Source organism: Lynx canadensis, chromosome A3, assembly GCF_007474595.2.
Source record: "Lynx canadensis isolate LIC74 chromosome A3, mLynCan4.pri.v2, whole genome shotgun sequence".
NCBI lineage: Eukaryota > Metazoa > Chordata > Mammalia > Carnivora > Felidae > Lynx > Lynx canadensis.
Window position 1 is genome coordinate 32,964,914 of NC_044305.1, and position 23,191 is coordinate 32,988,104.

Here is a 23,191-nt window from a genome sequence, read left to right on the forward strand (position 1 = left end):
CTTAACCTTTAGAAGTTCCAATTCAGTTGAAGATGAGTGGTGGAGGCCCAAATGACTAAATTTTTCATACTGTAAGCTCTGTATGGAATTCTATAAGTCAGGTTTGGAAGTCACCAAATTGTCATTTTAAGACATAACACAGACACACACCCACATACACACACACACACAATATAACAGAGACATGATGGTGGTCTCAAATTCTGTTTCTGATAGATTTCTACTACAAATGAAGACAAAATTTTATCTGAAGTAAAAGAGAGAACATCTGAGAACATCAGAGAACATCTGAACTTACCTTTGGGGATCCTGGTACAGGTGAGAAAATACTTGGGCATTTTTCTTTTCTTTTTTTTTTATATGAAATTTATTGTCAAATAGGTTTCCATACAACACCCAGAGCTCATCCCAACAGGTGCCCTCCTCAATGCCCATCACCCGCCCTCCCCTCCCTCCCACCCCCATCAACCCTCAGTTTATTCTCAATTTTTAAGATTTAGGCATTTTTCAAACCATAGTCTGAGCTATAAACTGGTAGGATTATAATCATGATGATCAATATTGTTTTGGCTGGCTAGCTTGAACTTTTGTTATCAAATATGGTTGGTTGGTATTAGATATTCTCATTAGCTTTTATTATTGATAGTGAAGTACAAGTTATAAGTAAAACCCAAAAAACTATATATATAGTAAGTGCCTGGTATGGGGCAGTGCTGTCAGAAAATGGTAAATGAGATAGAGCCCCGCCTCTTCAGGTGCTTAAATGAGTGGTTTAGGATCACATCAATTTCCAACAGGCCTTTAAGTTTATTATGATAAGCTGATTAACATAGAGCTTTATATGCAAAATGCCAGAGTAATAGAATACCTGATTTCACAGAGCTTACAACATTAAAAAAAGTCTTTGCATTTTCAAATGTAGCAGCCTCAATATAAAGCTTTGTAAAGGTGAAATCCCTTTATGGACAGTTGAGGCTACGTGATTTGGTGAGAAGATGACATTAAAGCTCTTTGTACTAACTGGGTTTATTTAATTAAGAATCAGTTATGGCATTTAACACTAGCTGATATGTTTTTATTGGTCATTGTCACATGAGACCTTTCTGGATTTTTTTTTCCTGTTAAGAATGTCTGTTGTAACCAGCCTGGACATGTTGTAACCAGCCTGGACATGTAACCACCATGTGAAATAATGCTCCTCAGACACATGGGGGAATTTCAGGCTTTTTAGTGTAGAAAATCCAGCTCAGTTCCCAACTGTTTCATGATGTCTTTTCTGATGGTTACCGCCCACTTTGGGCTCTCATTTTCCAGATGACCATAGCACTCCATGCTGGACCATGTACTGCTCCAGCAATCTCTTCATAATGTTTAAGTCTGGTAGTCTTATAGTATTTGGGGAGGAAGGGGGGCAAGCACTATGTCATGGGCTTATGGACTTATTAAGAATTATGGACTTATTTAGAATAATGTCTCCAGAAGAAGCCTGTAAGTATTTTATCACTTAGTTGTTTGACCTGGAAGTAATTTTGAAGATCACAACACCAAAGCAAGCAGTGTAGACAGTGAGCATCATTTGTAGCACCAAGGGTGTGTCCTGAGAAAGAGCCTAAACAAAAGTAAAACCTCAGTATGCCAGGATGAGTGAGGATTTAGGGGTAATTATTCTTTCTGGTTGGCTGGAAAATGTCTTTCTGAAAATTAAGTCTAGTATGCTACGAAAGTTGCTGTGCTTAGTATTCAGGTTTGTACAAAGAGTACTAATGCAGAGCACCTGCTCTCAAGGATCAGCTAATCCAGGTGAGGAGTTAAGAAATGTGTATGAAAACTTAATTAACAGGATAAATGGGCAGCACGGGAAGGTTATTTCTTGGCTCCAAAGGAGAGCTATTAAATGTGAGCTGCTCATTCTCTAGACTAGCTTATTTTCCTGTCCTGGTAAATACAAGATGGTGGATGGAACTGGGTCATTCTTTGGACATATTTCTTGTGGTCAATAGTCATAATAAAAAGAAAATAATAGCAGCCACTTAAGAAGTGATTAATACTTTCCAGATACTCTTGTAAGAGCTTTTTAAAATTTAACAGTTTTAATCCCTTCGACAACCCTGTGAACTAAGAGCTTGCAGAAAAAGAGAGGTGAGGTAACTTGGCCTAGTTTGCATAGCCATTAGGTAGCTGAGTCGGGCTGGTGGGTAGAGTCCATGCTGAACAGTAGTTCTGCTCTGCCTTCTTTGTTTCTGCCTATCAACTCCTAGGGTGCCTTCTAAAAAGTTACATTCCAGAAAATGTTTCCTTTTCTTTTGTCTGTTTATGATAACGAAGTTGAAAGGAAAACCATCTGGTTAATGCATGGTACTTATCAGACATTCTTTCCTGGATCATTGAAATTTTGCATTGATGAGGCTGATACCTAGTCAAGGCCATTTTATGAGAGCTGGAAGAAACAGCAAGACAAACATTAACATCCACCTAACAGCCCATGATCCACAAAGAAGTTGTGTGGGATGCCAGAAGAAAGTACAGTTACCTGGAGAAATACACTGTAGTAGATAGGAAAGTGATATTTTTCTGTGAGGAACCAAGGTGATTTCTGTGAAGGAACTATTCAGTTAACAACAAACAGGGGAAGAAATGAGCTGTCTCAGGCTTTGTAACATCTGTTGTAACTGCACCTGCCTCAAAGATTTCCTGGTTCCTATTCCGGAGAGAGAAAGTCAGCAGGAAATGAGGCAAGTGCATAATGACTTCACGGAAAAAGATGGCTTTTAACTTCTTGGGTTTAATTCCTGACAGTGTTACATATCCCCCTTGTTGTTTGCTGTACTTTACAAGGTGGCAGTTTGTATAACGGAAGATGGGGGAGAAGAAAGGGACCTGTGCTTGGAAACTGTGTTTAAGGAGCACAGGAATGTCTGGAGCCATTGGTCAATTGGGTGACATCATTGCACCTGGCCAGTTAGTCCTCACTCTGACTCAGTGGGTCACAGGTGGAAATAAAGCATATCCCTACTTACCAGAACAATTTAAAGACTCACCACTTTGTCTCTCCTTTCTTTCTCTAATCAGTTTTTCTCAAACTTTAGAGTGAATCAGAATCACCTGGAAGGCTTGTTAAAACAGATTTCTGGACCTGATGCCCAGAGTTTCTGACTCAGTGTGTCTGGTGTTGTGCATGGGAATTTGCACTCCTGCAAGTTACCAGGTGATGCTGCTGCTGCTGGTCTGGAATTACATTTGAGAGCCATTGCTCTAATTGATTTAGACAGAAGTCCTCTATTCTAGGGCCTTTCTCCTATCAGGATTATCCAGCACCCGGAGATTTCCATCTTTTCTTCCTATCAGTACGAATGATGAGAACCTGCCTTCACTTTCCTCTTCATCCTAGCCCCAACCCCAGCCTAGCTCAGCCCCAGCATTCCTTTCCAACTTAAAGAAATTAATTAAATCACATTCCACTGGTTCCGGAAAGAAGTTGAGTGGCTGTGGCCTTCCCAAGCTAGTAGAATGAAGCAGACTTTTCCCCCAAAGGCCTCACTACACTGGTGATCGTACTTTAGATCTTTTTCGGGAATCAGATTACTGCAGATGGAATGCAAATAGCTTTATCCATCATTATTTATGAGACTTTGAACAAGTACCTAACCTTTCTGTGTTTTATGTGAAGACTATGGAAGAGTACTGGCACATAGAAAGCTGCTTAAAAAAAAAGTTATTCCAATCAGAAACTCCTTGAATAGAATATATGCAGCACCATTCAAAGAAATAAAAAGATTATAATCTCTATATGTGAACTGTTTATTATATTACTATGATTACAGGGTTTACTACCTTAATTGAATTTATATTGATCATTATAATGATCCAGATTATTTATTCTTACATTGTTTTATTCAGATATAATTAATATATAGTGTTATATTAGTTTCAGGTGTACAATGATTCAAACTTATTCAGTGATCATCAAGATAAGTGGACTCTTAATCCCTTTTAGCTATTTATCCATCCCTCCCCTCTGTGAAGCACCAGTTCTCCATATTTAAGAGTCTGGGGTTTTGTTTGTTTGTTTCTTTTTTTCTTTGTTCATTTGCTTTGTTTCTTAAACTCCACATATGTGTGAAATCATATGGTTATTTGTCTTTCTCTGACTCATTTATTTCCATTAGCTTTACACTCTCTAGATCCATCCATGTAGTTGCAAATGGCAAGATTTCATTTTTCTTTATACTGAGTAATATCCCATTGTGTGTGTGTGTGTGTATGTGCGCGCGCACACACACCGCACACACACACACACACATATATATATATATATATATATATATATATATACCACATCTTCTTTATCCATTCATCTATGGATGGACATTTGGGTCACTTCCATAATTTGGCAATTGTAAATAACACTGCAATAAGCATAAGGATGCATAAATCTTTTATAATTAGTGTTTTCATTTTCTTTCAGTAAATACCCAGTTGTAGAATAACTAGATCATATGGTAATTTGATTTTTAATTTTTTGAGGAAACTCCACACTGTTTTCCACAGTGACTGCACCAATTTTCATTCCTAGCAACAGTACACACAGATTCCTTTTCTTCCACATCCTCACCAATGCTTGTTATTTCTTATGTTTTTGATTTTAGCCATTCTGACAGGTGTGAGGTGGTATCTCATTGTGGTTTTGATTTGCATTTCCCTGATGATGAATGATGTTGGGCACCTTTTCATGTGTCTTTTGGCCATCTGTATGTCTTCTTGGGAAAAATATCTGTTCAGGTCCATTGCCCATTTTTTTTAATGAGATCACTTGTTTTTTTTTTGGTGTTGAGTTGTATAAGTTCCTTATATATTTTGGATATTAACCCATGTACTCTGAAAACTATAATTGTTTAAAGAAATTGAAGAGGACACAAATAAATTGAAAGATACTCCTTGCTCATTATTGGAAGAATCAATATTGTTAAAATATTCATACTACCCAAAGAAATCCACAGAATTAATACAATCTCTACTAAATTATCAACAACATATTTCACAGAACCAGAACAAATAATCCTACAGTTTTTATGGAGCCACAAAAGACCCCAGATAACCAAAGCAATCTTGAAAAAAATAACAAATCTGGAGATATCACAAGCCCAGGTTTCAAAATATACCACAAATACGCAGTAATCAAGATAGTATGGTTCTGACACAAAAAATAGACACATAGATCAATAGAACAGAAAAGAGAGTCCAGAAGTCAACTCATGCATATATGGTCAATTAATCTACGACAGAGGAGGCAAGAATATACAATGAGGAAAAGACCATCTCTTCACCAAATAGAGCTGGGAAACCTGGACAGCTATCTGCAAAAGAATGGAACTCTACCACTTTCTTACACTATTCACAAAAATAAGCTCAAAATAGATTAAAGACCTAAATGTGAGACCTGTAACCATAATATTCCTGGAAGAAAACATAAGCCAGTAATTTCTTTAACATTGACCATAACAACAATTTTGTAGATATGTCTTCTGAGGCAAGGGAAACAAAAGCAAAATTAAACTGTTTGAACCACACCAAAATAAAGGGCTTTTACACAGCAAAAGAAGCCATCAATAAAACATAAAAGCAGCCTTCTCAGTGGGAGAAGATATTTGCAAATGGTATATCCAATAAAGGGTTAATATCCACATAATTTTCTCAAAGTGAAAAAGTAAAATTCTATATGTAAGGCATATATAATATTTTAGTTACTTAAATATTTTAAAGGAATATTTATTATAGTAACAAAATGCATATTATACAAATACAATATATATTTATATCAGAAATTATAACAAATATCAATATTATATTAGGTATAAAATATATAATATACAATATCTTAAAATACATAATTAAATATATTTTAATAATATATTAATTGTATTCATGTTGGCATATGTAGAGTCCTTTAAAAAGTACCTATATTGGGACACCTGGGTGGCTCAGTCAGTTGAGCATGCAACTCTTGATTTCAGCTCAGGTCATGATCCCAGAGTTGTGGGGTTAAGCCCCATGTCTCCACACTGAGCATGGAGCCTGCTTAAGATTCTCTCTCCCTCTGCCCCTCTCCCCTGCTGGTGCTCTCTCTCTCTCTCTCAAATAAAAATAAATAAATAAAATGTACCTATATGCAAGGTGTACATTAAATATATTAAAATGTTACATATAGAATTAACATTAATATAGGAAAATGTTGAAAAAGGAAAATATCCAGAAGATATATTTGTATATAATATGTAATGTATATCATTTATTATATGTTATTTACTATTTCTAAACAGTTAGTTGGTTCATTATTCACATTTAATCTATTCTGCTACATTAGTGTTAATAAAGTTATCCTCATTAATCTTATTGGAAAAATGACTCAAATTAACAAGTGTCATTAGATAATGGAAAGCTTATTTCATTTCCTTGGTACATTAACAAATGGAAACTGTGGTCTTAAAGGTCTTTGGTATGTATTTAGTGCTTTTCTTTAAGTGCATGTTTTAAATACGGAATGGTAATTAACATTATTTTTCACTTCTAAAGCAATATGTTAACTACAAAGGCTTTAAAAATTTGATATTTTCTGGGCTCTTGTTGAAAAGAGCAGTGTCAGCCTCATAGGGATCATTTTTAGGCTTCTATAATGTCTTACTGTTTTATCTTCTCTATCTTCCCACCATGGTGCCTGAAATTCCACTATTCCAGCATTCTTGATTTAATCACTATGGTTATTCTTCTAAGGAGCAGCCTTCTCCAAAATGCTTCCATTTCTTCTTTTAAGCTTATTTATTTATTTTGAGAAAGAAGAAGAGAGGAGAGAGAGAATCTCAAGCAGGCTCCACCATGTCAGCACAGAGCCCCATGTGTATCAGGAACTGTGAGATCATGACCTGAGCCAAAATCAAGAGTCTGATGCTTAACTGACTGAGCCACCCAGGTGCCCCAAAATGCTTCCATTTCTAAGAGGAATAGCTTCCTGTGAGTCCCATTATCAAAAGGTCATTTTCTGATGGCCTGTGATAGCTTTGGGTGTTTAGAGTTTAGAGGCAACAAAAATACAAGAAAAGGAAGCTGGGGACAGTTTTTTCCTGCTTCAGGCATCTATATGGCTCCAAAAAAAGGAAAAAAATCAACACTGAGATCCTTATTAAGTCAGTCTTATTCTTTAATATTTTGCCAAACTGAAAGCTGATATCATAAGTTATATGGCCCTACTGAGATGTGTGACTGACAGAAGTTAATCTAAAGGCATGTGCTATTGGATATTGAACTAAAAGTTAATAATCATGCCTTGTGGAAAAAGCCATGTGCACAGAGAATTTAGTCTATTTTGAATCACCATTCAAAAGATACTGATTTTAAAGTTGGTTCTATTTAAATCTCCATGTGTTTTAAGTGGACAACTATTTAAAATCAAATATACAGTGTTGATTATAATAATCCCTTCCATTTGTTCAAAGCCTGACCTTTGAGCTTTGTTCAAAGGCTTTTCAGGGCATTTTCAGATTTTATCAATGATGTTCTCTTATTTAAGACTTAGCTTAGACAAACACTGACTTGTAGGAGGTGATTAATAGACTTATTTTACCCAAGTAGAAACCAAGGCTCAGACTGAGGAGTCAAATAATATAAGCTTATGCAGATGATAGGTTGTGGATCCACAACTAAAATCAACCCCTTTGTGGCCAGTGCACTTTCCACCCCACTGTGCTCTCTTTGAAGACATTTGGGGTCATGGGATAAATAATATGTATTCCCGAGATCTGCAGATCTATCTGCACTATCTGAGTTCCAATCAAAGAAAAATTGGGACTGAGCAAGTGTAGCCAGATATTCTCTCTAGATGATTTTGGTACTCCCTCTGCATCTTTTAATGGGCTGAATTGAATGTGTCTTCCCCAAGTTTGTATGTTAAAATCCCAACCTCTCATTACCTCAGACTATAATGGTATTTGGAGAAAAGGTCTTGAAAGAGGTGATAAAGTAAAAATGAGGCTGTTAGGATGGGCCCTAATTCAGTTTGATTGGTGTCTTTATAAGAAGAGGCACAGGGAACACGTGTGCTGAGGGACAACCATGACGAAGAGGCAGCAAGGGGGTAGTCATCTGCAAGCCAGGAGAGAGGCCTGTAACAGATCCTTCCTTCATGGCCTTCACAGTAACAACTCTGCTGGCACCTTGAACTTGGAATTCCAGCCACCCAGTTTGTGGTACCTTTTCATGGCACAACTAACTAACTAACACAACAACCCAATACAATCTCTCTGAACCCCCACCTAGAAGAAGTAATGAGAGGGCAGCTTTTGGGAATCTCTCCTCAGTGAAGCTCTTCATTAACATATTAACCCCTAGAAAGTAGACCTGCCAGCCCTCATGAACGTGTTTTCCTGCTTATTTACATTAAAACTTTTCTTTAGCCATTTGCACGTGGCATGCACTGAGCATTTTTATTCTGTATGGAGATGTCCCATCTGCTGCCTCTTCCTCTCCATCGGTCTTTCCTTTGCCCTCCCTTTTTCCTCTTCTGTCACTGCTTACCCATCCCCTCTCTTGTTTCTCTCCTGTCTCCCTTCTCTCTGGTCTTTCCCATCCTCTGTCCCTTTGTCTTCTATTTTCTCCTCTCTCATTTCCCCACTCTTATATATTCTGACATCCTTACCTAACCTCTCCTCTTTCCTTTCAAAAAAAATTTCTTAAAAAAAGAAAGATGTTCAATCCTTTTTACCCTAGTGTAAACATTCTTCGAAATAAATTATCCCATGGGTATTTTCTCTGAATTCAGCAGGCACTTACATGAACTAAATTGCTGATCCAACCTCTAGCTGGATGGTAGCCATCAGTGAATAGATGTGAAGGCATTTCTGGGTTGGCACAGGCTTTCCATGTCCCCAGAGTCATACTATCAAGCAGACATCAATTCTTAACTATTCAAAAGTCCTCCTGCAGCCACTTTTTATGCTAAATGTTGAGATTCCTGACCTGTTTCAGTTTTAAGTATATTTAAGATAGTGTGAGTTAGTCAGTCCAGCAAGGAGGAGGCTTCAAGCATTGACTGGCCAGAAATGACTGAAATGAACAGAGATATTTGAACTTATTGGTATACGATCAAACTGGAATTTGAAGGTTAAAGGACAGAGTGTCAAGCACACATCATGTCTTAGATACCTGTCTGTCTCCTCCAAAGCATTTCTTGCTGTATTTATGTGGGCATCACAAAATGGAGCATTGAAATATCAACACTGAAATCAACATTGCAGATTCCCCCATTCTGTTTGACACCTTCTTTGTAGGAAACAAATGGGGAAGAGCTTCTCGGCTTGTCGTAAAAACAGCACTCTCAACTCTCCATTTCAGCTTTTTGGATTTCATCTTATATATAGAATAACATACTTGTAATCCATAAAAAGATTTCTTAAATTGCAGGAGAAATATGGCTTAACACTTCTTCTCTGGCCCAAAGAAAATAATTGGTATCCCAATAAAGTCATTATTAAAGGTAATGGATGGGCAAAGCCTGGAAAAATCATTTTTGAAAATTTCCAAACAGGCTGAAACAGGAAAATGTCTGGGTTTCACAGTGTTATTTAACAAACACACACTGTCTGCTCAGGGGACCTGCATCTCCTCAGTCATGAATTAAACATCATCTCATGGTGCCCCTTCTTGTAATGGTGGTAAAATCCATGACTTCCACATGTGGTTTCAGAATAGAAATAATAATTTAAAAAAAAAAGGAAACCAGCGAAGTTTTCTACAGTTTTAAATACTATAGGTGTTAATTACCAGCTTATATCTAGAGTGACATGAATACAGAAAGACAAGGCTTAATGAGGTTTTCAGACCATTAGAAGGTACCATTTGATAAAGGCAAACAAGAATCCTGCTCTTTTGATGGACATAGGTATCTTCCATCTAAAGGTGGAATTTCAGTTATAAATCCCAGGAGGGATACAATTGATATATTCATTGTCTAGCAATTATGGAGCTTCCTTGTGTCAACCATCCCTGAAAAAAGACTGCATATAACTACACCACTGCAATGCCCACACCTTTCTTAGGGTATCTATATTTACAACTATTGCTGTAAGTCTAGAGAAGTGACCTCTTTCTGCAAAGAGCCTCATTTTTGTTCTACCTAGAATCAAAGTGCAACTGTTTGTTCATTTTAAAAAAAGAGAGAAAGAAGGGTGCCTGGGTGACTCAGCTGGTTAAGCATCCAACTTGATTTTGGCTCAGGTCATGATCTCATGGTCATGAGATCGAGGCCTGCATCAGCTCCGTGCTGAGCATGGAGTTTGCTTGCGATTCTCTCTCTCCCTCTCTCTCTCTGTGCTTCCCTTGCACTCTCTCTCTCTCCTCTCTCTCTCTTTCTCAAAATAAATAAATAAACATTAATTTTTTTATTTAAAAAAGAGAGCAAAACATAACTACATCTTTTCAGAATGTCACAGCCTGAGCAATCTTTTCAGAGCAATTCACAAATTGAAATTGAAATGTATATCTAGCTCTCTATAGATCTGTGCTGAATTGTATAAAATATGAATTTTGGAAATGGGTGTTTTGGAAATATGAGTAAAGGAGGGCTTATAAGAACTCTAAATATAACAAAAATGTGCACTGAATTATCTTGAGACTACCTGATTCACATATTTGTCCATTGTTGCTCTAAGTATACTTGCTGTTGTCCACTATTTTTCTTGCTTTGGTTCTAAAAGTTGTGATGGAAAAGAATCAATGACCAGTCTGGAGAGATGTAGAAGAATTATGTCTCACAGTTATTTCAGCTGTACACGTTTCTCTGCTCACATTCACATGAGCTTTGAGCTTTCATCCTATAATATCTATAGCACCAAGTCACATTTGAAAGGTTGAATGGAAGATACCTCTCTTTCAAAAACTTTAAATCATTACTCCTTCATATAATCTGAACCTCTGTTCCTCAGTTTACTCTCTATCAAATTACCACGTTAGGCTGTGTGATAGTTAAGTTTCCTCATAATCATTTTGTGAAACTGATCTGGATCAAAGGTACTCTACACTAGCCCTAGTACAGGGAGAAAAATCTACACAATATAGCAAAGAGAACACAAAGTTAGCTGTATCTCCTTTTCTGGTTGCACTGTCATGTGAGGATCTGGTTTTGCCTCTCCAGGACCTGTGACCCAGAGAGAATGGGCAGAAAATAAGCGTGAGACCATACAGAGTTTACAAGGCAGCAGATATTTTGAGCTTTTTCAAGAGTTTACAAGACTTATACAAGTAGAAGCTTATTCAAATTAATGAAAGTTACATAGGAATCCATTGTTCAGGTGTTGTATATTCCAGGGAAACATTGTCTAAGCCTTTGTTTATCTTCCCTCTCTATCAATTTATGACTATTCAGTTATTTGGAATATCATGATTTCTAATCCCAAGAGGCGTGTAGTAGAAGTGAGAGATACACTATATATGTTTGTATCTATGTCTATCCTCCCCATATGTGAATATGTGGATACTATATATATATATATATATATATATATATATATATCATATAGATAACTATTACTCCTGGGTAACATACCCTGAGGGGAAATGTTGAAGTACACATACTTCATAGTTCCGTCTGGAGCTTTGGGACTTATCTGATGGCTTTATGCCTCTGTACTTTGATTTCCCAACTTCCTTCTTATTCATTGGCTTTGAACAATTGTGGAGTCTGTTGTGTAAGGTAAAGAGATAGTTATTTGAGAATAGGATAGGCTGGTTTTTAAATTATAGACAAATATTTTTCTGCTAATGAAATTTGTTTCACTGGGATTTTAAATGAATTTTCTGAACCTACTTGCTTCCTCTTGGAGGAGCTTTGTCATTATGAAGACAGGAGTGCTGATGCATAGGGGCACTTGTACCCACCCCAATGTTTATAGCAGCACTCTCAACAATAGCCAAATTATGGAAGGAGCCTAAATGTCCATCAACTGATGAATGGATAGAGAAATTGTGGTTTATACACACAATGGAGTGCTACATGGCAATGAGAAAGAACGAAATATGGCCCTTTGTAGCAACGTGGATGGAACTGGAGAGTGTGATGCTAAGTGAAATAAGCCATACAGAGAAAGACAGATACCATATGTTTTCACTCTTATGTGGATCCTGAGAAACTTAACAGAAACCCATGGAGGAGGGGAAGGAAAAAACAAAAAAGAGGTTAGAGTGGGAGAGAGCCAAAGCATAAGAGACTCTTAAAAACTGTGAACAAACTGAGGGTTATGGGGGGTGGGAGGGAGGGGAGGGTGGGTGATGGGTATTGAAGAGGGCACCTTTTGGGATGAGCACTGGGTGTTGTATGGAAACCAATTTGACAATAAATTTCATATATTGAAAAAAAATAAAAAAAAAATAAAATGAAAAAAAAAAAAAAAAAAAGGGCCCTCCTGGATGGTCAGTAAATAGGTGATCATGTAAAACAAAGAATGGTTAGAAAGTCCAGATACAGGCTGTGAATTTGGCAACTAGAATTGGGTAAGCCAGGAGAGAGGTTTAGTCTTGGCTGAGTAAAAACTAAACAGGAGTTAATTAAGGTTTTAGAGAAGTGGATGGAAACCATGATCAAAGAATTTATTGGGATGTGAATTGGAGTAAGGAGATACTAATACCTGTGTTATTGTAATGTCAAGAAAGCTATTATACTTCACTGAAAAGTGAATGATCACAATGTTGATGAAAAATAGATCTTTAGTAGATTATTGATAAATGTACATAAAAAATCAGCTTGTCCAGTGGTTTCCACAATCATCTGGACAGCTTTATTCATACTGTGCACATCTATGTCTGCCCATTGTTGTCACTGAAAATTCTTGATCTAAGGCAATAGTTTATTTTATACATGGAGAGACAGTAACTCAGAAAGATTAAGTGACTCGCTGCAAATCAAAGTTATTATATATAAACATACTGGCAGAAGCAGAAGGACTTCTGCATTGAATCATCCTAGGACATATGAGAATGCCTTTATTTGGGGAGGGAGGTATTGTTTTTCTTTCACAGTTATAGAATTAGGGACCCATTTGATTCTTATTGTGTCATTCTTAAATCTCAGGAGTTCAGCACTCCTTCCTTCTCCTTCCCTTTCAAAGTGTACCCACATGCTACCCATGTTTTATATCCACATCACTCAGAAGATAAAGGTTTTTAACTCTGGTTCTACCTAGGAAACACAGTTCTTCTCAGTAGTGTCTCTTACAGCCTCTGGAAAAGCCAACCATCTTTTTTTGTTGAACTGAATTGGTTGCTTTGTTTTCTTTCCTCTAGCTCTGTGAACCATGTATATTTGTCTTCATATTTTCTGTTTTGGTTCTTTTTATATTTTCATGAGAAATCCAGTCGATAATTCCTTATTACCTATATTTAGCAGGCCTCAAATGCTTCCTCCAAACACAGGCTGGTGGAGCTTTAGCCTCAAGCAAACTTCAGGTGGTTGTGGCCAAAACATTAATTCTCATCCGAGTGAGTTACAAGGTAAACAGACTGTATTTGGAATCTTAAAAGCCTTATTAGAATATTGTCTGGGAATCCAGCTTTGTTCTACTGAGCCTGCAAAAGGACTCCTGAACTGTTACTCTGGTGTTCGTCAAAATGGATTGCCATTCAGCAGGAGGAAGTGCAGGTGTCACACTGAAGAGTTGCAAAGGGAGCCATTTGGTACCAACAACAAGAGAGGTTTATTACAAACACTAGTACGTTATGGTTAAAAACACATACTGTGATTTTTTTAAACCCCTTCAGTGTTTGGATTCCAATTTTTTTCTTATGCATCCATGAAACTACTTTACAATCAAGAGTGAACATATCCATCAACCCTAAAAGTTTCCTCATGGCTGTTTGTAATTCCTTTCTTCCAGCTCTTTTCCAGACACCCTGCAAAGCAACCCCTGATCTTTTTTCTGCCTCTCTACATTAGTTAGCTTTTCCTAGAATTGTATATAAATGGAATCACACAGTATGCATTCTTTTTAAAAAAATATCCTTTGCTGCCTCCTTAGCTATAACTTTTTTTTTTAGTGGTTGCTTTAGGGTTTATAGTAACACATCTTTACCTTCAAAATATTTTATGCTACTTTAGGTATAGTATAAAAATCTTATAATTCTTCTATTTCTCCCCTCCCATGCTTTATGCTGTTATCACACATTTTACCTATACATGTTATACCCCCACAATAGATACTATTTTTGTTTGAAAAGCCAGTATCTTTAAAGAGATGTAAATAGTAAGAAAAATATATGTTTTTCTGTATAGTTACTACTTATAGTGCTCTTTATTCCCTTGGGTAGATTCATATTTTCATCTAATCTTATTTTCTTTCTGCCTAAAGGACTTCCTTTAACATTTGTTAGAGTACAGATCTGCGTTGATGAATTGGTATTTCTATTTTCCATTTTTCCTTTTTTGGCAAGCCCTACTTGAACCTCTCCTCTATTATGCATTCAAGGTCAACTGAGCTGGTCTTAGATGTTTAGTTCCTCAATATGTTATTCCATATTTCACCATCTTTTTCAGAATAACTTGGTTATTCAATTTTCTTTGACTTTTCATATGAGTTGTTGATATTTACAAAAAAGTTTACTGGAATTTTTATTGAGATTGTATTATCACATCTGTACATCAAATGGGAGAGATAACATCGTGATATTAAGTCTCCCAACCGTTGAGCAAGTATAGCTCCTTATTTTATAGGTTTTCTTTGATTTCCTTCACTAGTGTTTTGTAGGTTTTTTTTTTAATACAGATATTGTACCTATTTAGATTTATACCTAAGTAATTCAGTTTGGGGTGCTATTGTAAATTGTATTATTATTATGTTTCAGATTTCAATTTATCATGCAATATAATAGTACAATTGACTTTTGTAGGTTGACATTATATTCTGAGACCATGTAAAACTCATTTATTAGTTCTAGGAATAGTTTGTGAATCCTTTGGGATTTTCTGTGTAGACAATTATATTATCTCTAAGTAAAGATATATTTATTTCTTCCTTCCCAATGTATTACTTTTCTTTTTCTTGCTTTACTGCACTAGATAAAACTTCCAGTATGATGTTAAATAGGAATTGTGAGAGAGGACATCCTTGATTTGTTGTAGAGCTGAGGAGAAAACATTTAGTCTCCCACCATTAAATATCATGGTTTCTGTAGTCTGTCTTTCTTTCTTTCTTTCTTTCTTTCTTTCTTTCTTTCTTTCTTTCTTTTAGTAAATATCCTATATTGAGTTAAAGGGTTTCCTTGCAGAGCATTGCAGTTGTTAATATATGAGACTGTGTCACAAATGAGTGTATGTTGGACTTTGTTGGAAGATTTATCTGCATGTACTCATATGGTCATATAGATTTCTTATTTAGTCTAATAATAAAGTGAATTTCAGTGATTGAATTTTGAATGTTGAACCAGCCTTGCATTTCTGGGATGAATTCCATTTGAATTTGATGTATTATGCTATCTTTTTATTGCTGGGTTCTACTTATTAATACTTGTTAAGAATTTTTGTGTCTGTTCATGGGAGATAATGGCGTATGGTGTTCTTTTGTTGTAATGCTCTGATTTTGATATCAGAATAATGCTGACCTCATAGCATGATTTTAAAACAATCCCTCTTCTTTCATTTTCTGGAAGAGAAGATATGGGTTAGTTTTATTTCTTCCTCAAATGTTGGTAGATGTTCTGATTTTGGTATCAGAATAATGCTAACCTCATAGAATGATTTTAAAACAATCCCTCTTCTTTCATTTTCTGGAAGAGAATATATGGGTTAGTATCATTTCTTCCTCAGATGTTGGTAGAACACATCAGTGAAACTATCTGGGCTTGGAGAATTTTGTTTTGTTTTGTTTTAGCATATTTAAAACTACAAATTTAATTCTTTTAATAGATATGCAACTATTCAGTTATGTCACTATCATGGTAGATTTGTCTGTTTATCCTTTTGGATCCATCAGTTTTTGCCTCAAGCTCAGTTGTTAGGTGCATGATGTATAAAATCGTTATGTATTCTTGGAGAATTAGTCCTTCTATTATTACATAATGTCCTTCTTTATACCTGACAGTCTTCTTTGTTATGCCTTGTTTGGAGTTAATATAGCCACTTCAACCTTCTGGTTAGTGTTTGTATATCGTGATTTTAAAAAGTGTTGTTTTTGGGGCACCTGGGTGGCTCAGTCTGTTGAGCCACCGACTTTGGCTCAGGTCATGGTCTCATGGTTTGTGAGTTCCAGCCCCGCGTCGGGCTTTGTGCTGACAGCTCAGAGCCTGGAGCCTGCTTCGGATTCTGTCTCCCTCTCTCTCTGCCCCTCCCCGGCTCATGCTCTGTCTCAGAAATAAATAAACATTAAAAAAATTTTAGGGGCGCCTGGGTGGCGCAGTCGGTTAAGCGTCCGACTTCAGCCAGGTCATGATCTCGTGGTCCGTGAGTTCGAGCCCCGCGTCGGGCTCTGGGCTGATGGCTCAGAGCCTTGAGCCTGTTTCTGATTCTGTGTCTCCCTCTCTCTCTGCCCCTCCCCCGTTCATGCTCTGTCTCTCTCTGTCCCAAAAATAAATAAACGTTGAAAAAAAAAATTTATAAAAAAAAAATTTTTTAAAGTGTTGTTTTGGTAGAATACAGATGAGTCTTGTTTTCCACTATTGTTGTTTTTGTTTCTTTTTTATCCAATATGACAATCTCTGTCATTTAACAGGTACATTTAAATCACAGACATTTAAAGTAATTATCAGTATATTTGCACTCAAATTTATGTGGCTATCTGTTATCTATATGTTACACTTTTCCATGTGTCTTGTTTCTGCTTATTTCATCTTTTCTGATTTTAAGTATTTTTCCTTCAATTTTATCTTCTTTATACACTTATTATTTATACTTAAAACACCTTGTTAGTGCTTGTGCTAGAATTTAAAATATACTTTTTAAAATTATTTGAGTCTATTTTTGAATAATATGATACCACTTTACATGTAGTAACAGTACCTTATAACAGTACATTCTCAATATCTTGCTCCCATCTTTATGCCAGTGTGTCATGTATTTCACTTCCATACACATTGTAAGTATGAACGCTCTATCCATTTTTGCAGTTATCACTTTAAATAGACAGGTCTTTTTTAGGTGGGTTAAAAATAAGAAAAATAAAGTTGTATTTAACCTCATTTATTCTATTTCCAACACTCAATTCTTCATGTAGATCTAAGTTCCTGGCCTTTATCATATCCCTTCTACCTGAAGAGCTTCCTTTAATGTTTGTCATAGGAGTGGTCTACTGACAATTAATTCTTTCAGATTTTGTTTGCTGATAAAGTCTTTATTGACTGCTTTTGCCAAACAGAGAATTCTGGGTTGACAGGGCTTTTACTTCTCTTTCAACGCTTTAAAGTTTTCACTCTACTATTTCTTATTTGCGTGGTTTCTGATCAGAAATCTGCTGTAATTCTTCTTCATGTGCCTCTGTAGATAAAGTATCTTTTTTCCTCTCTGACTTTAATTTCCCTTTTTCTTTGGTTTTCTTCGGTTTGAATATGATATCCCCAGGTTTTGTGTTTGGAGTATTTATTATACTTGAATTTCTGGTTTTGTGTCACTTGTTTTGGAAAATTTTCTGCATTATTTCTTCAAATATTTCACCTACTTTGTTTTTTCTTCATCTGGCATTCCAATTACCCATATTATTCCATTTGATATAATCCTATACCTCCTGCATGCTCTGTTCTTTTTTTTTCTCCACAGTTTACTTGTATGCTTCAGCTTATGTAATTTTTTAATTTTTTAAAAATTTATTTTGACAGCGAAAGAGAGAGAAACAGAGAGAGAGAGACAGAGAGAGTGCAAGTGAGCTAGCAGGGGAGGGGCAGAAAGAGAGAGAGAGAGAGAGAGAGAGAGAGAATCCCAAGTGGGCTCCACACTGTCAGCACAGAGCCAGGTGTGGAGCTCCATCTCATGAACCATGAGACTGTCACCAAAATCAACAGTCAGATGCTTAACCAGCTGAGCCACCTAGGTACCCCTCAGCTTATGCAATTTTTATTGCCTTTCCTTCAAATTCACTGATTGCTTTCTCAGCTCTGTCAAATCTACTAATGAGTCCATTGAAGGTCTTCTTTTCTGTTATAGTATTTTATGTTTCTAGCATTTCCATTTGATTCTTTTTCATAGTTTCTATATCTCTGCTGAAATAACCTGGTTTTGCATGTTTATCTTTTCATTGACCCTTTAACATGTCTACATCGGGTTGTGAGGTCTCTTCAGAGTTTGTGTTTATTATCTTTTGACATGTAATTTTTGGTTGGAGGCTGGATGTATTATGTAGAACAGTAGATAATGAGGTAAATCTATTTATATTAATCTATCCAGGGTTGGGCTGTGTTTGAAATTTGTTGTTCCTCTGGTTCCCAGTGTTGAGGGCTATTGTTGCTATGTGTACCACAGACTTTGAACTTCTCTTGTTTACTTGATTTTGTCTTTCTTCTTGGCTCTTTGTGCTCTTACTCAGAGTCTGTCTTGTTCATCTCTCTTGGCTGAAATACATTGCTACTGTTATGGGAGTTTTGATAGTGTGGGATGTAGGGAAGGAAACCAGTCTTAATGTCTGATTAAATGTGAATGTTTGGTATCTGCAGTGGGTCTGTTTTTTAGGGTATGACCTTTAAAAGTGATTGTGACCCTCGTCCAAGAATGGAGCTTCTTCCTTCTTCTATTTCCTGCTCTCAGACATCCTCCAGTGTTTCCAGTCTATGCATCAGATGTATTCCACCCTATAAATTAAGTGCTCTTTTTCTTTTTTTTTTTCTTTTTCTTTTTTTAAGTGAGACAGGGCAGCTGAGGATAGAAGGAGTTTCCTTCTTTCAGCTGCAGTGCTTCAGTCTGGCAGTATATACCTCTGAAGATTGAATCTTTTGTTCCATCAGGGAGATGGGTCTGGGAGGATTCAGCAGTGGCTATTTTCTCTCCTCCAGAAAGCACCATGGGAAAGCTTTCTCCATATTCTCCCTGATTTTCCTTGTGAGAGCCTGGTGGGGTTTCTCAGGGAAAGCTTGCGGTATTGTGGCACCACCCCTATGATTGTGATCCCCAGGGGTTCTATATTTTTGCACTAGTCACTCTTAGCTTCCAAAAAGTCATTAATCAAAATCTCTAGTTTAATGTTTTTACCAGCTTATATGGCTTCCAGTGGCTTCTACCCTAAGCAAGCAAATGCTTGGGTACCATTTCTCACTAGAGGTACCTTTTCCTCTAGGTTTCACCGTCTGTTCTAGGATCTTTATAGGATCACCATGTATTCTGAGACCTTGTTTTCTGATGGGTTCATGAAACTTTATTAAGTAAGTATCTGTCCAGCTTGTTCTTTCTTAAGGATGGGAGCTTCTTTTTCTTCACTCTTTACATGTCTAAGCTAAAAATCAGATGTCCACCTACATTCATGATATTGGAAGGTTTTTGTTTTTTTTAAATATGTATTTATTTTTGAGAGAGAGAGAGAGAGAGAGAGAGAGAGAGAGAGAGCGAGCATGAGCGGGTGAAGAGCAGAGAGAGAGGGAGACACAGAATCCAAAGCAGGCTCTGGGCTCCCGAGCTGTCAGCACAGAGCCTGAGGTGGGGCTGGGACTCAGAAACCTTGAGATCATGACCTGAACTGAAGTCAGACTCTCAACAGACTGAGCCACCCAGGCGCCCCAATAATTGAAATTTTAAAATATTTTCCATCTTCTAGTTATACAAGTGTGCATTAGTTTTCTTTGTTTTCTTTGTTGTTCTGTATAGGTTTTGTTGGAAGGTATGTGGACATATTTGAATTAAGAAGTCATCATTCACTCACAGACCTTTTTCCAATCCTGAAAAACAGTTCTGGCTGATAGCATACTTCTCTATAGGTTTTGATTTACCAGAATTAGAATGATTCTCTCTGGAATTTTATGGTATATGCTCTCTGCTTCATCTAGATTCATTCTAATTTGACTTTCCCTCCCAAAGAGAGCTAACTTTAATTACATAGAATATTGTGAATCTGATCTGACTATAACAGAACTCTATAAGATGGGTCCATCTTGGGGCACATACATCAAATTTCCATGGTTAAAATTTAACTTGAATTGGCATTAATGATTATTACTACTGCCTTTTATAAGCTTTTGTGATGATTGTCTCATAAGCTCTAGTCATAGTAAGAATTTCTCATTTTTGAAAGTGACCTTTTCAGCTAACTTTGCAATTTTGCTCTTAATTATATTAAATATCTTAATGTTTTGAGTGTGGCATTCTTTTTTTTTTTTAAGTTTACTTATTTATTTTGAGATAAAGAGAGTTCATGTGCTGAAGGGACAGAGAGAAAGGGGGAAGGAGAGAATCCAAAGCAGTCTCTGCACTTTTAGGGGCCTGAACCCATGAAACTAAGCTGAAATCAAGATTCAGTCATCTAACTGACTGAGCCACCCAGGCAACCCTTGGCTATGGATTCTTGATTGTCAAGATTACTTTATATGATTTCAATTACACAAGGTATTAACTAACTATCATCTACAAAGTTGTTAAACATTCCATCAACCTCTTTATCACAATTATTGAGAAAAATCTATAAAATGATATCAAGACAGAACCACAGAAACTTCCATCCAGGTTGGCATTAATCAATGCTCTGTGCATTAGTTATTTACCTATCTGTGAACCTATATAATTAATTCTGATATGAGTTCAATCCCAACGTTGTATCTGCAATATCTCATTAAGGCTGCTGGATGTTTCTTTGCTATAGTGAAAAAAAAATTACCTCTATGCTTTCAGAATCCTAGGATTTATTCTTACCAAATCCCTTGATTTCCACTGATTACAATACTATTTTTAAATTTCTTATATTTTCAATAATCTCTTATGGAAATTTAGCCAAGTGTAAATTAGTGATCTCTAATCTCTAGAATCTACACTTCCTTCCCTCCTTCCCTCTCTTACTTCATTATTCTTTCTTTTAATTAAATATCTACCAAACTTTGGACTATTGACAACTTTGCTATTATCTAAGTAGTTAGCAAGAGTTCTGAGATGACATCTTCATGACTTATTAGGACTATAAATGGAAATTTGTCTCTGCTTTTGTAGTACCTAGATACATTCTTGGTAATTAGAAATTTGTTAGTATTAACGCACCTTGAGTTGTAATATTTTCTTAAATTATTACATAATTTTTAACTTGAAAATTAATTTATTTGATGAAATATATGGAAGAATTAAACTTTTCTTATTTTCTCAGGATACCTTTGTTAAAAATAAGGAACATTTAAAAAGAATTTATTTGAATTTCTAAATGCCCTTTAGATTTGCAAAGGCAAAAACTGAAAGGGTCCAACTCTTCCTATAGCTCAGAATTTTTCTCTATGTTAAAGAACTACAACAATTAAGCCCATAAAGAAAATATTGTGGAGGATTGATCTGAAGTTGTACAAATTGAGTAATAATCAAAATTGGTAGTCACTACATATATCCCCACAGCTCTGCTACTAAACTTAATTGGTATAGTCCAATAGCAGATTCACAGAAATCTTCATTCCAAAATACAATTTAAAATGAAAATTATCATGTTTAAAATGGCATCTTTAGTGGAGAATATTTAACCACAGTATCAAAAATTGTGATCATGGCTCATACCCCCAGTTTGTCTAGGGAAGTATAGATAATATAGTAATGATAAGTCCATGAATATAAAGCATAGGAGAATTAAGACTATGTGTTGAATGTACCTTTTTATTTATGAATGATCCAATGAACGTGCAATGCAATGTAAGAAATCCAATAGACATTTGAGTTATGAGTGCTTAGGCAATTTGAATCTTATGTTCAGATTATATACATTTAAATATTGACCTTGAAACATAACTGTATATAGCTTTGCTCACTAAAATTATTAATATATGTTTAACATTATACATACATATATATATATATATATATTCTTATGAATGTATTCTATGAAGAAAGGGAGCAAAGAAAAAACCCTCTTAAAATAAAAAGAACTAATACTGAGCTCATTTATGATGCTACGTTTAGGCTTTGGCTATGTTGTCTTTATGTTCTTTCCTTTCCTTCCTTCTTTCCTTTCTTCCTTCTTTTGTTTCTGAGTGGTTATGCCCCATATATTCTGACTATAAACTTCCTAGCAGCCTGAACAGTCTATGCCTGTGTTAGGTGGAAAGTTTACCTTTGAGATTCACATCTTCAGGGCAACACAAAGCCCTCACTTTGTTGTGTTTGAGACTGTTGAACTTCTTACTCTTAACCTCACATCTACCATATCATGTATCTCTGTGTTTTCCTTTTGCCCCTTTGATTCATTTTTTGTTTATATGTGTTCCTTTTCCTTCATACAGTCTCACATGTTGTAAAATCTAAAGTTCTCTTTGTGTCCCTCATCTTAAATTCAGTCTTCATAGGCCCACTGGGTGACCTCATCCATTCTCAATGTCCCAGAATGATAGATGAATTACTAGCTCACTAGCTTAGATAGGTATTCTGGTTTCAGATCAATATTTTCAAATGCCTTCTGAATGCCCTCCACTATATATGCCCCAAACTCATCCATTCCCTTACTCATATATTTAAAAAAGAATAATTGAGTTGTACTCTGTGCTGGAATTAAGTGCTTGATACTTCAGTTTACAAATAAACAAAGGTCTTTGCCCTCAAAAAAGTTATATTGTGTGTGTGTGTGTGTGTATGTGTGTGTGCGTGCGGCGTGTGTGTGTGTGTGCGCGCGCGCGCATGTGACAGAGAGAAAGAGAGAGAAACTAATTCACAAAATAAACATTATGCTATGGTGGTTAATGTACACCCTAGGGTAAGGTAATGGGGAGTGCCTGGGAAAAGTGTGGGACTTACAGTTTGACATAGACATATCAGGGTAGGCTTTATTTTGAAGGTTTATTCCAGCAAAATGCTGAAGGAGAGGTAGGAGTTAGGTATTCCACATCATGGGGAGAAGCATTCAAGTTAGAGGAAATACTATGCAAAAGCTTTATTGCAGGTGTAAGCCTATGCATTCTAGGACAGGAAGGCAGGAAGGAGAATGGTGCTCTTCAGAACAGTGTGAATAAGGAGATGAGAAGTCAGAAAGGCAATAGAGGCCACATCCTGCAAGTCCACATAAGCTGTTATAAA

The 23,191-nt window shown here is 36.2% G+C and overlaps 1 long non-coding RNA gene across 1 annotated transcript in view; it reads left to right on the forward strand.

Annotated features, from left to right (window-relative positions):
- The first annotated feature begins 221 nt into the window (after positions 1–221).
- The window catches only part of LOC115510332, a 101,898-nt gene continuing 78,928 nt past the window's right edge, over positions 222–23,191 (forward strand). Inside the window, exon 1 of the long non-coding RNA XR_003967678.1 lies at positions 222–318. This is a non-coding gene — a long non-coding RNA (uncharacterized LOC115510332). The remainder of the gene's footprint in view (positions 319–23,191) is intronic.